Source organism: Balaenoptera ricei, chromosome 11, assembly GCF_028023285.1.
Source record: "Balaenoptera ricei isolate mBalRic1 chromosome 11, mBalRic1.hap2, whole genome shotgun sequence".
Taxonomy (NCBI): domain Eukaryota; kingdom Metazoa; phylum Chordata; class Mammalia; order Artiodactyla; family Balaenopteridae; genus Balaenoptera; species Balaenoptera ricei.
This window is the reverse complement of record NC_082649.1, coordinates 77,745,167-77,757,616: the sequence shown is the minus strand read 5'-3', so window position 1 is coordinate 77,757,616 and position 12,450 is coordinate 77,745,167. Positions and strand designations below refer to the sequence as shown.

At 37.7% G+C, this 12,450-nt stretch overlaps 1 protein-coding gene across 24 annotated transcripts in view; it reads left to right on the top strand.

Moving 5' to 3' along the window:
• The window catches only part of FHIT (fragile histidine triad diadenosine triphosphatase), a 1,501,610-nt gene that overhangs the window by 767,228 nt on the left and 721,932 nt on the right, over positions 1-12,450 (top strand). The gene's annotated exons all lie outside the window — the stretch shown is intronic.

The window sequence follows — 12,450 nt, the reverse complement described above, 5'->3', positions numbered from 1 at the left end:
ACACGACATCTTCTCTTGAAATTTTTCTTGAACAAATGCTGAAGACCCATTACTTGGCATTTTCTCCCCTACAATTCTGTCCATTCAGACTGAGCTGCTCCAGAAAGATTTACTGGTCTTCCTTGGCACTCTTATTAGCACCCTCCACATAGCTTATCATGACGCTTGTTACAATGCAAAAAGCAACAGTAATAATATAATGATCAGCCTATGGCAGTTAGTACTCACTGAGCACAGACTCTGTGCCAGGCATTGTATTAAGAGCTTGGCATAGGCATCTCATTTAGTCCTCACAACAACTTCACGAAGTAGGGGCTTTCATTGCCCCCATTTTCCCGATGAAGAAGAGGTTGAGTCAGAGAGCTTAAGTAACTTGCCTCACGTCACACCTAGGAATAAACTAGATCTGACTGTGGAACCGGAGTGCACAGACATGACTCAAAGCTGCCTCTCTGCTTCAGAGTTCCCTGTTGGTTTCCAGTCCTCTTCTTTGTCAGTTGGATCCTGTGGCCTCCTTCAAATGTCCGCCTCACACCCTAGCCTGGTACCTGGCGTGTGGGAGGCATTCAAATGTCGGAAAGAATGAATGGATGAGTTGAGCCCCTCTGCAGGGTAGATGCTGAGAAAATGGCACCTAATCGTTAAGGGCTTAAAAGCCAAGTTAAAGAATTTTAAATAGAATCATTTTAAAGTAAAGACCACTCCTCTGTGTTCATAGAGAATTGAATATAGTGAAAGTATGGCAAAGCTGGGTTAGAAGCATTCAGGTGTAGAAGTTCTATGGGGCACTTGATTTTTTTAAAAAAATCCACTCAGGCATATAATAATTAAACTGTTCATGACAGCATATAATTGCATCATTATGTACACAACTCTGTTACTATAGTTTAGATCATAAGAGAGCAAAGTGTCAAAATCTTTCTAATGGTGTTTAATTTTGTTTTAGCTTTTCCTAAAGGAAGTGCTCAGTTTGTACTTTAAACTTGTAAACTTTTGACACATCTTTACATTCTTTGCTGCTGTGAATCATTCATGAAAACTATAGAAATGACTCACTGTCCCTTTTTCATAATTTGGAGTCCAATCTTTATATGAGGTTTAGGTGTATCTTTCAGTGTCCAAGTCACCTGTATTTGTCTACTTATAATGTACCTTGTTTTTTAACCTTTTATCTTATTTGGAGTTAATACTATTAGTAATATAACCTGTAAGAATAACAACTCAATTTATTCAAGACCATTTTAATTAAAAATATGTGCTAACCCTTCAGGGATCAGGTGGAAAGTTGCACTTCTCTGAAGACAGGGGTTGCTGAGCAAATTAATAATGTAAACAAGATTTTGGAGAGAATATTTAATCAACTGAGAAGAAACTTTTCAAGCAAGCCGCAGCACTTTAGAGCTATCCATTGACATTCAGAAGATTGATCTGTAATTACTTATCATTGCTTTGAATTAATTAAACTGGTCACTTAAAATACTTTTGTTTGACTACATTCTGTCGGCCTCATACATATTTCATTGTCCTTCCACTATAACAATGCTGTATGTTGAATCCTTCCTTAATAATCACTGTTTACCAGTTACTTTCCACCAACCTGATTGTCGTGGGCACACAGTAAAGCTTCTCCCAGTCTCATCTTTTGCATCTGTCAAATGGTATCTTGTAGGGGTTTCTGCAGACTTAACTGAGATAAAACATGTGCATAATTTAGTGCAGTGCTCAGGAAATAGGTTGCTAATTTTTAGTCCAAATTAGGGCGGTTTTGTTATCAAGTGTGGCTGATTCTACTGCAGACTTTTCTGCCTTAAAGTTGTTGTGTAAATTCACTTACGCAGACCTAAAATAACATGTGGTTAGACTATTTTATGCCCCCCCCCCAGATTTAGGCATTTATTTATATGAGAAGTCTCACAGAAGTATTGAAATACAGTGTGAGCAAAATAAACTTACAGAAAATCACAACCCTCTTTTCCTTAAATTTTTTTTATTGAAGTATAGTTGATGTACAATATTATATAAGTTATAGGTGTACAATATAGTGATTCACAATTTTTAAAGTTTATACTCCATTGATAGTTATTATAAAATATTGGCTGTATTCCCCGTGTTGTACTATATATCCTTGTAGCTTACTTCATACATAATAGTTTGTACCTCTGAATCATTTACCCCCTTACCTCTCCCCACTAGTTTGTTCTCTGTATCTGTGAGTCTGCTTCTTTTTTGTTATTTTCAATAATTTGTTGTATTTTTTAGATTCCACATATAAGTGATACAGTATTTGTCTTTCTCTGTCTGACTTATTTCACTTAGCATAATACCCTCCAAGTCCATCCATGTTGCTGCGAATGGTAAAATTTCATTCATTTTTATGACTGAGTAGTATTCCATTGTGTATATATATACACCACATCTTTTTTATCCATTCATCTGTTGATGGACACTTAGGTTGCTTCCATATCTTGGCAATTGTAAATACTGCCACTGTGAACGTTGGGGTACATATATCTTTACGAATTAGTGTTTTTATTTTTTTCAGATTTATACCCAGGAATGCAATTGCTGAGTCATATGGTAGTTCTATTTTTAGTTTTTTGAGAAACCCTCCATACTCTTTTCCACAGTGGCTGCACCAGTTTACATTCCCACCAACAATGTGGGAGGGTTCCCTTTTCTCCACATCCTTGCCAACATTTGTTATTTGTGTTCTTTTTGATGATAGCAATTCTGACAGGTGTGAGGTGATATCTCATTGTGGTTTTGATTTGCATTTCCCTGATGATTAGCGATGTTGACTATCTTTTCATGTGCCTGTTGGTCATTTGCATTTCCTATTTGGAAAAATGTCTATTCATTTCTTCTGCCCATTTTTTAATTGGGTTGTTTATTTTTTTGATGTTGAGTTATATAAGCTGTTTATATATATGCTGGATATTGACCCCTTATCAGTTATATCATTTGCAAATCTTTTCTCCCATTCTGTAGGTTGTCTTTTCATTTTGTCAGTGGTTTCCTTTGCTATGCAAAAGCTTTTAAGTTTAATTAGGTCCCATTTGTTTACTTTTGCTTTTATTTCCTTTGCTTTAGGGGAGAGATCCAAAAAATATCACTATGGTTTATGTCAAAGAGTATTCTGCCTATGTTTTCCTCTAGGAGTTTTACAGTTTTTCGTCTTACATGTAGGCCTTTAATCCATTTTGAGCTTATTTTTGTGTATGGTGTTAGAGAATGTTCTAATTTCATTCTTTTACATGTAGCTGTCCGGTTTTCCCAGCACCACTTATTGAGGTGTCTTTTCTCTATTGTATATTCTTGGCTCCTTTGTCATAGATTAATTGACCATAAGTGCATGGGTTTATTTCTGGACTCTCTATCCTCTTCCATTGATCTAGATATCTGTTTTTGTGCGAACATGCTGTTTTGACTACTGTAGGTTTGTAGTATAGTCTGAAGCCAGGGAGTGGAAAATCACGTCTTAAAACATCAGTTGGATTTGCCGCACTGAATTGTGCCTGGATCTCATGATTCAGGAAGCTGTTGAAATTTGGAACTGGGTGGTTCCTGAGTCCCATGTGGGTGTGAGGTTTTTATCCTTAAATCATCTTCATGGTTAGGATCTTGTTCCTTGGCTAAAAATGATTTTCTCTCTTTCCATGTTGCTAGAATTGGTCAAAACTTCTGGCCCTTATGAAATGGCCCAGTGCCACCTGTGGGGTTATGTGAGGTTGGGAATGTTTCCTGTTGTTGGGGAGTTAGGCTTCCTTGCTTATTGTTATTTCCCTTGGTATTCAAATAAGAAATTTGAAACAATTTTCAATTGTACTGATTTATCTGCATGCGAAGTGGGATTTTACATAGATACTCATTCTTTCTTGGAGTTGTGGCACTAGCATCATCAATTGATATTCAGTATCCTTTATGAAATTTTATTTACCTGATGTTTTGCATTCATACATCTTTCTGAAAAAGAGTATGGAAAAAGTATGTATGATATGGTCTCATTTATTTCTTGCGACATTTCTCTGGAAAACTCTTAACAGTTAAATATGTCAAAGAAAAAATGTACCAGACAATTAAGGAGCTGACTTTATTCAGGCTCTTATAATAGGGCAAAAGTTCATTACTGAGGAATGTGTCAAAGAAGGAGGGGAAAAATTGGGGTTTTATGAAACAAAGTAGTCACTGAGGAAGGGTCTTAGAATATCCAAGGGCAGATTGGTCCTTGTGATTCTGAGTATTTCCCACAACAAAAAAGGGTAAGGATTTCTTGACCTTGGCTATTTTCTGTGAGTACAGGGTTCAGATTAAGTTCAAGATTGCCAGATACGTAAAACTTTGTAAAAATGTTTTTTTTTAATAGGAATAACTGCATGTTGGGATTTTAATTAATTGCTATTTTGCCAGTGTTTAAAGCATTTTAATATTGTGATTGCCTTCTTAGTTGCCCTAAGAACTCCTAGAAACAGGTTTTCATTATACAAATTACAGGTATCCATGTTAACTCTTAACTATTGGAAACAGCTAATTTGGAAGAAGTTTTATCTTCTTATTAAATCATTGAAATAGTCTGTGATCTCCTCCCAGTAATATAAGAGATTATGAAGTTTCATATTGGCTAATGGAAGCCAGCTTCTTCATTTTCTCTCTTAATCCAGGTAAAAATGTACATATATTATGAAATATTCTTTTGAGAACAGAATTTTACATTCTAAAGCTTGCTTTCATTATAAGAAATAAGGATTCATATTAGAATGTTCTTTTTAATACCCTTCTACCCACCCACACTTCTGTTCACTCTCCTCTGCCCTGCCCTTCATTTCCCTTTATCTTCTTTCTGGTCCCCAAATATGGAGCTCCCTTAGGTCTGTCCTGAGCTTCCTGCTTTTCTTTTACCTTCTCCCTGTACTGTCTTATCTAATTGCATATCTCTCTATCAATTATCTCTTTGTGATTCCTAGCCTTTCTCCAGGCCAGCATATTTGACATGTCACTGCTAATTCCCACCAGTACAGTGGATTCTAGATTAGTGGTTCTCACCAAAGTTCCCTCTGAAAGTCTTGGGGTGGGGACTACCCAGTTTGTGAAGAGCTCTACAGTGACCCCCTGCCCCCTATAATCATGAACCTCAAGTCCAACCCCTCACTAGACTAGGTTCACTCAGATGTTTTTAGCTGCTTCCTCATGTCCCATAATTATAATCATAAAAAATCAAATTTGTAATATTTAACCCCAAACAGGCTCCCCCTTTTGACTCCCTCATTTCTGTTTTTTGACACAGATGTTCTGAATAATTTTGGAAAAAAAAACAAAAACAGAGTTATCCTTAAGGAGGAAAAATGCTGTTGCATTTTAATATTTTACTTGTTTTCTCTTTCTGATTAAAAAAGTCAGATAATACTTCAGGAAGTTGAGATAGTCCCCTATGATCCCACCACACAGAGATAGGGCTGTGAAACATTTGAGTGTATATCATACCTCATTTTTTTTTCCATGTATTTAAGTAGAAAGTTGTTCTCATCTACAGAAATACAGGCTAGTACACAAGCTGGCTTGTGTCCTGACATGGTATAAAGAGAGGCAACATAGCAAGGTGGGCAAGAAGCATGATTCCTGGGGTCAGACCCCTTTTTGAACCTGTCTTCTACCTCTTACTCTCTACGTGGACCTGGCAATTGATAAAGTGCTCAGAGCCTCTGGTACTTAATCAGTAAATTGGGGGCATACCTTCCCTGGGCTTGTTATCAGGATAAAGCAGGATCCTGCATGTTGGTGTTTTTGGTTTATGGTGCCTGGCACACAGATTTTTCTATAATAAATGATTTTCTATTAATGAGTGAGTCTTCTCCACTGCCATTTCTTCCCAGAATTCCACACTTACCTGGTGCTCATTAGCGAGGCTCTCTGGGACCCATTTCTGTAGCCAACCTTTGTACTCCTCTCCCTTCATATTCCTTTGCCTCGACTGCTCTGCCCTTTTCCTATCACTATGGAAACCCAGCATGTTCTCTCAGGCTCACTTCTTCTGGGGTGGCTTAGTGGACTTGTCTGCTCTGTTCTGCCTTGTTGCTGGTATAGTCCTTGGCATCTGGATAATATGCACAGCTTCGCCTTGGTGCTTTGTGTGTGTGTATATATATGTGTGTGTGTGTGTATATATGTCGTTTATATGCATATATCATATACATGATCTTATGTGTGAATAGTTTTTGAATTGCTTCCACGGGTGCCACTTTTACAGAAACGTCATGAGGCAGGTTGGCACCTTTCTTTTATCGAGGAAGAAACAAGCTCACGATGTGACTTGCTCGTGGTTGCAAAGATATTAGAAAAGCCAGCAACAAGATGTTGGCCTGGCCTGCAGACTGGGACACCTGTTCTCTTTCCTCTAGTGCTTAGTAAATGCTCCTTGAAAAGCAGATTTGCAGTGTGTAGTCTCCAGGCAATCAAACCAGGTTTTGCCTTCTCAAAGATACTTTTTCTAAACACCAATGTGTGTTTTGCAGCAGTGTTGAGGTAGGCAAACTGTGCAATCTTCCCACCCTTTTTGTATTAAGTGACTATTCTTTATGCAGGCCTAGTGACTTGTCAAAGGGAATTAACCAGGTGCTTCATTTTCCAAATCTACTTAATTACTTATTATTTGGAGGTAAAGGGCTGGTTGGAAGGAAGGCTTCTTAGTTCTTGCAGCCATTTACATGGCCAGTGTATAATATCCCCATAGAATGAACTTCCTGGCAAGGCTTAGTAAACACATTTCAACTAGATATAAAGATCTCATAAACCACGTTCTTAGCACAGTGTGTTAGGGAAGAATCACGGCTCCCACGATGTCATTAATTTTAGCTCAGAATTTAAGGATGGCAAGGAAAGGCACATGTCCTTAATCTGTAGTCATGTTATTAAAGTACAGGGACTACGAAGCTAAGCATTAAGATGATCAGTGCAGTCCAGAAGGCCAGTAAAGCCGTGTGGTGAAGGACTTGAGATGTGGCAACCAGAGACCTAGTTTCTGGTTGGCTCTCTGTTACTTACCACCTAGAATAAATTATTAAACCACTCTGTGCTTCATTTTCCTCATCTATAAAAATGAGGATTATAAGAGTTGTGAAGATGAACAGATTTCATGTAATATCCTTGGCACAGTGTGTGCCACATACAGGTAATGCTCCTTTCTTCCCCATTATTTGACACTGCATACCAAGCTGAAGTCATTTTTATTCATTGTTTGTTTTCAGGTCTAGATATTTGGGTGACTCAATCTTAAGACTAGATAATTGTGAAAATCAGGCAGTTAGCTTAGAAAATGTGCCGTGCGCTGATGTCTTTCCACATCCCCATCATACAGGTGCCTGGGTATTTGCGGTTAGTAATAACATCCACAGAGTATAGGCCCATTACAGAAAGGACTAGAGCCCTCGCAGCAGGAACCCAGCGTGTAGTCACTTACAATCCCAGAGGAACTTAAGTCAGCATTCACTATGGACAACCTCATACCAAGGCCACTGCCACATTCTCAACCTGCCTCCATGGTGGGGAGTTCCTTACTCCTTAGGCTAGTTGTCCTAACAGGGCAATAATCTCAAAGAGCCTTCAACATTTGTGATAAAGAGAATTTGTTGTTGCTCTTTTACTTTCTTCTGCAGATGAATTCTCAGGAATATCAGAAACCACCACTGGAGCTAACACATGGTAATGGGAATAATTTGGTTATTTTACCATCCCTTTTATGTACCTCTTCATCCAAGGCGCTATATTATACAGAAAGGCTTAAGGCATATGGTGTCTATATTTAGATATCTCTCTCTTTGCTTTACGTGGGGCCACTTACTTGCAGCTACAGGAGTGATGTTCCGTCAGCAGCATCCTCATCTTGTTCCCTGATAAGCATAAGGGTGTGCGTCTTGTCACTTTTTGTTGTTGTTGTTACTATGTTAGATGAAACCATTCCTCCGCCTACTGTCCATCTATCATCAAATATTTATCTAGAGTGTCTCATGTACTCTAAACTGTAACATTGATTTGTGGTTATTTGAAATTTCTTTTAAGGCTGCTGACAAATTACAAACAATGCTTGACATATCTGTCTTAAAGGAGAGCACTGAACCAAAAGAATTAGTTGATGTCTTGTTTGAAATGCAATGCATATATATGTATAAATAATCACATTTGTAGTCAATTCTTAAAAAAAAAAATTCCTACATAGCTTTTGTGGAGTAGGTGGTTAAATTTGACTTTAAACTCCAAATTTCAGAATAAAAACATTATTTCTTGGGGAAGTAGTTATATTACTATATTAACCTGGGGACTTCTGCTTCTGGGTAAGTAGGAGTGGCTTATGACAAACCAATGCTTCTTGAAAACAATAGAAAAGCCAAATGTAAACAAAGTCTGAAACATACCTAATTTGAAGAAATCAAAGAGCTGCCAAGAAAACCAAGACTCCTAGAGCAGGTGAACTATGGAGTCCTGAGCCCGCATTCTATAAGCTACTTTTCCCTTCAGGAAACTTGCCAACTCTGGGCTTGGAACGAAAGGCTGAGAAACCAGGCAAAAGATCATGCATAGGAAGCTAAGAAGGCAGCAGAATTTTTGGCAGTCTCACAAGGCTGAAGGGACCAACAGTGAACTTTGGGGCTGCCAGAGCAGCCAGGACTTGAGGGGCCAAGATCTCAGAGAGAAGACACATACTAGATATTAGCCTGATCCTCGGCAGGTCTGCTGCCTGAGGCATTTTGCCTAGTTCTTATACCTTGTAGGGTGTGAGGCTAGGAAGCTAAGAAGCAAATAACTGAAAAAGCAAAACAGTTTTTGACAGGCTCCCAGGACTGAACATAAAGTAATTGGAATTCAGCACCCATGAAGGACATGGGATACTGGTACACACCATAGGCTTTCAAACTATGTCCAAGAGTGTGAGCAAAAGAGGCTGACGGAATCTTCCAAGACACCAGCCAACTTTGAGTCAACACAGTCCTGAATTGGACAAAGGTGACTTATCCCATCTCAGGATGCCTATCAGAGACTAGGCTGAACCTTATTTGAAAGAAGTTACCATCATCCATTTTCTCTGTAATTTTTCATACATAACACCTGTAATTTAACTTAAAATCTCTGGACACACCAAGAAATAGGACTAGGTGAAAAACAACAAATAGTAACCGTCCCAAGGATGACTCAATTATGGATGTTACTGGAATTGGACTTTGGTCTGGAGCTAAAGAGTAGCAGCTTTCTTTAGATAAGGCTAGAACTCTCAAATTCTCCATTGTCCCTACTACTCTCTCTTGCCTTACTCCTGGCTTGATCCATTAAATTACATTATTTATGCTGTAGGAATTTGTGTTTACAACTGCTGCTTTACAGTGAGGAATATATCTGTTTTATTCTTAGATATTTGGTCTTCCAACCACCGCCATATGGATTTGCACACAAAAGGCATGGAAATGTTACTAACAATCTGGCTTTCAGATGATTGTTATTTAATCATTTTTGAAGGGTGGCTATTATGGTCTTATGTTTTCTTTTTGCATAGGAGGATGAGTAGGGGGTTACAGTGTGAATCTTGATATAAATAGAAATGCTTGATTTTTTGTTTGTTTTTGAGTTCTTTCTTGCAAAGGAAAAAAATCATGAGTGGCTACAGGGGAAAAAAAATAAAAGCAAGTTCAGACAGGCTTAAATAAAATTACAGTTGGCCCAGTGAGTGGCTTCCTGGGAATGTGCAACGTGCATTTTTGACTTGGACTGCTCACATCTCTCAAATGATAAAGGATCAGGAATGAGATAGGCCTTTGTAAACCTGTGTCAGCTTGCTCTCTGTTCTGAGTGAAGAGCCATTACTTTAAGTTCCAATTTTTTTTTTTTTTTTGGTAAACAAAGGAGGATAGCCTCCCACTTCCGCAGTGTCCTTTCTTTAAAGAACAAGTGCTTCTTAAAGTAGCAGGCCAGGATCGTCCAAGAACAGAATTTTAGAAGCAGAGTAAGGGATACAGCTTACCCTGAGTGCTTTGGAATCACAGTGCTCTAGAGTGATTTTCAAAGTGTGGTCTCAAAACTGGCATTTGGCATCGCCTGTGTTCTTGTTAGCAGTGCAAAGTTATGGGCTCACCCAAACCTAGTGAATTGGAATCTCTGGAGATGGGACCCAGGAGACTCTGTTTTTAATAAGCTCTCTAAGTGCATTATATTTTAGAACCGCTGCTCTAGAGTACTGATGGTAATCCATGCGGAGTCGCTAGGTAGGGCCAAGATATCTAAGGCACATCTGTGGTGATGCTGTCGTGACCATATCCAGAAAATGTTGCAGTATTCATTTATCCATGTTCTAATCTAATGGAGTTAGGGTCTTTGGGCAGTCTCTCCTCTGCCAGAAAATCATATGATCTATCTCATATATTAGAGGGGATTTTTTTAAAAGACAATTGGGTATGATTTTGCATTTTCTATAGACCATTCCTCTACCCACCACAAGAAGTTCTTTTTATCCTGTGTAAAAAGTCTTTGTTAATTAGGAAGTTGAATCGGGCATCTCAACTAGATAAGAAAGCAATCAGGCATGGTGAGGAAATCACGTATCTTTTGAAAACAGAGAGAATCATATTCCTTTAAGAGTGACTTGGAGGAAAAAAATGAGCTAAAATGACAGATAAGAATAATGGTACTTGGAGAACAGAGTCAACTTTCAGGGGGACAATGGATAGAGTTGGGACAGAAAGTCAAACTTTTAAAGGCATCCCTGTGTGCATAATAAAATGTATTTTTTAAAAAAATCAGTGATAAATATATATATATTTTAATATCAAACATTAACTCTTAAATTCTTGGTCTAAGATTTCCAACAATGATTTGACAATGACTTGGTTATATTAACCAGTTTTTATGTGGCTCTTTTAAAAAGTATGTCTGTGTGTTGTGATCTCCATGGGTTAAGTGATTTTTTTCCTGTGCCTCTTCTCTAAGGGAAACAAACAAGCAAAAATGACACAGTTGTTTAAGAAGTTTCAGATGATAAATGGTTTTAAAGATCTTATTGTTTTTTCCAGCCCACTTTTTAAATGATTCAGTGAGCTACTTTATTGTTGAGTGGAGACTCTTTATGCTTCCAAGAAAAATAGTCAAGAGAGTATCTATATATATTTATTGTTTAGAAGTGCTAGCCATTTTTAGTAACTTATACAGTTTTGTGAATTAACTTCCCCCGTTGACAATTTTATAAGTAGGCAAGTGACTCAGTCAAACTTACTGGTAGCACAATCTAGAAGGAATCTGAAGAGGATAAAGCTAGAGTTCATCAGTTATTCATCAAATGTTGATGAAATATTCAGTTAAGTTCTTTCAGGGTAAAATTGCCTTTTTTCTTTTCTTTCATTTTTCTGCTTTTCTACCTGCTCCATCAGGTAAAGATAGTTATCTGGTTCTACCTTATTGGGCTTTGAAAGAATTCTAAGAACAAAACAACAGAAATAAAAGAGATAAAGTTACAAATTTCCAAGAAAGGATAACTTCCTATAACTGGTTGTTTTGTCTAAGATGTTCACAATACGTTGCTCTTTCTGGGTTGCAGTTTACTAGAGTATCAGAATCATATTCCAATGTAAACAGTAAAGCACCTAAAGTGATCAATATTATGCATTGCCCTACTTGACTTGCACTTAGGTTCAGTTCCACCTAGTTGAGCAAGTAGAGAGAGATGCTGATAGTTTGTATGAGAGAGACTGTGTCAGTGAAAATATCCTGAAATGAGAAATTCTAGAGATTCGTTGCCTCGTTGAATATTGTAGAAATAGTAAGAAAGTAAAGAGAAAAACTACTACAGATATGTATACATTTTGTTTGTTTGCTTACATTTGGAGATTCTGTGTGCTGTATGGTTTCAACTGACAATTTGACATAAATGAATTCACATTCCCTATGACTATGGGCAGGGTTTTTATGTTTAGCTTTCTCATGATGAAATAGCATTAGTACATTTCTTATAGGACTGCTGAGAGTATTAATTGATAATGCAGGTAAAGTTCTAGGCATAGGACATGGTACATAGTAAATGTTCAGTACATGGTCTCTTATTATTTAGGATATTTTTATTTGTCATATGCCTAATTTGACATGTCTAAGATTTATTTTAAAAATTAGAGTGGCTGTGGTGTAAATGATTTCATTTATACATCATCTTCCATGTAGAGACAGGCAGTAGGACATTCACAATCAAATGACTTAGAATGCAGCAAGCCCAATTTCCCCCTGCATGGGAGAAAACCTAGCCTTGGGAACTGATGGCTGGGTAAATACCAATTTCTAGTCTGGAAAAATGGGGAGGAGAAGCAGACCCAGGGCAGTGAGTTGCTACTGGCACCACTCAGAGAAGTTTAGGAACCATTTGGTTATTTAAGAAATTTTTGACTTGCTAATGAGTAATGCTCTTAACTCCATTGCCTCTGTAAAATGAGA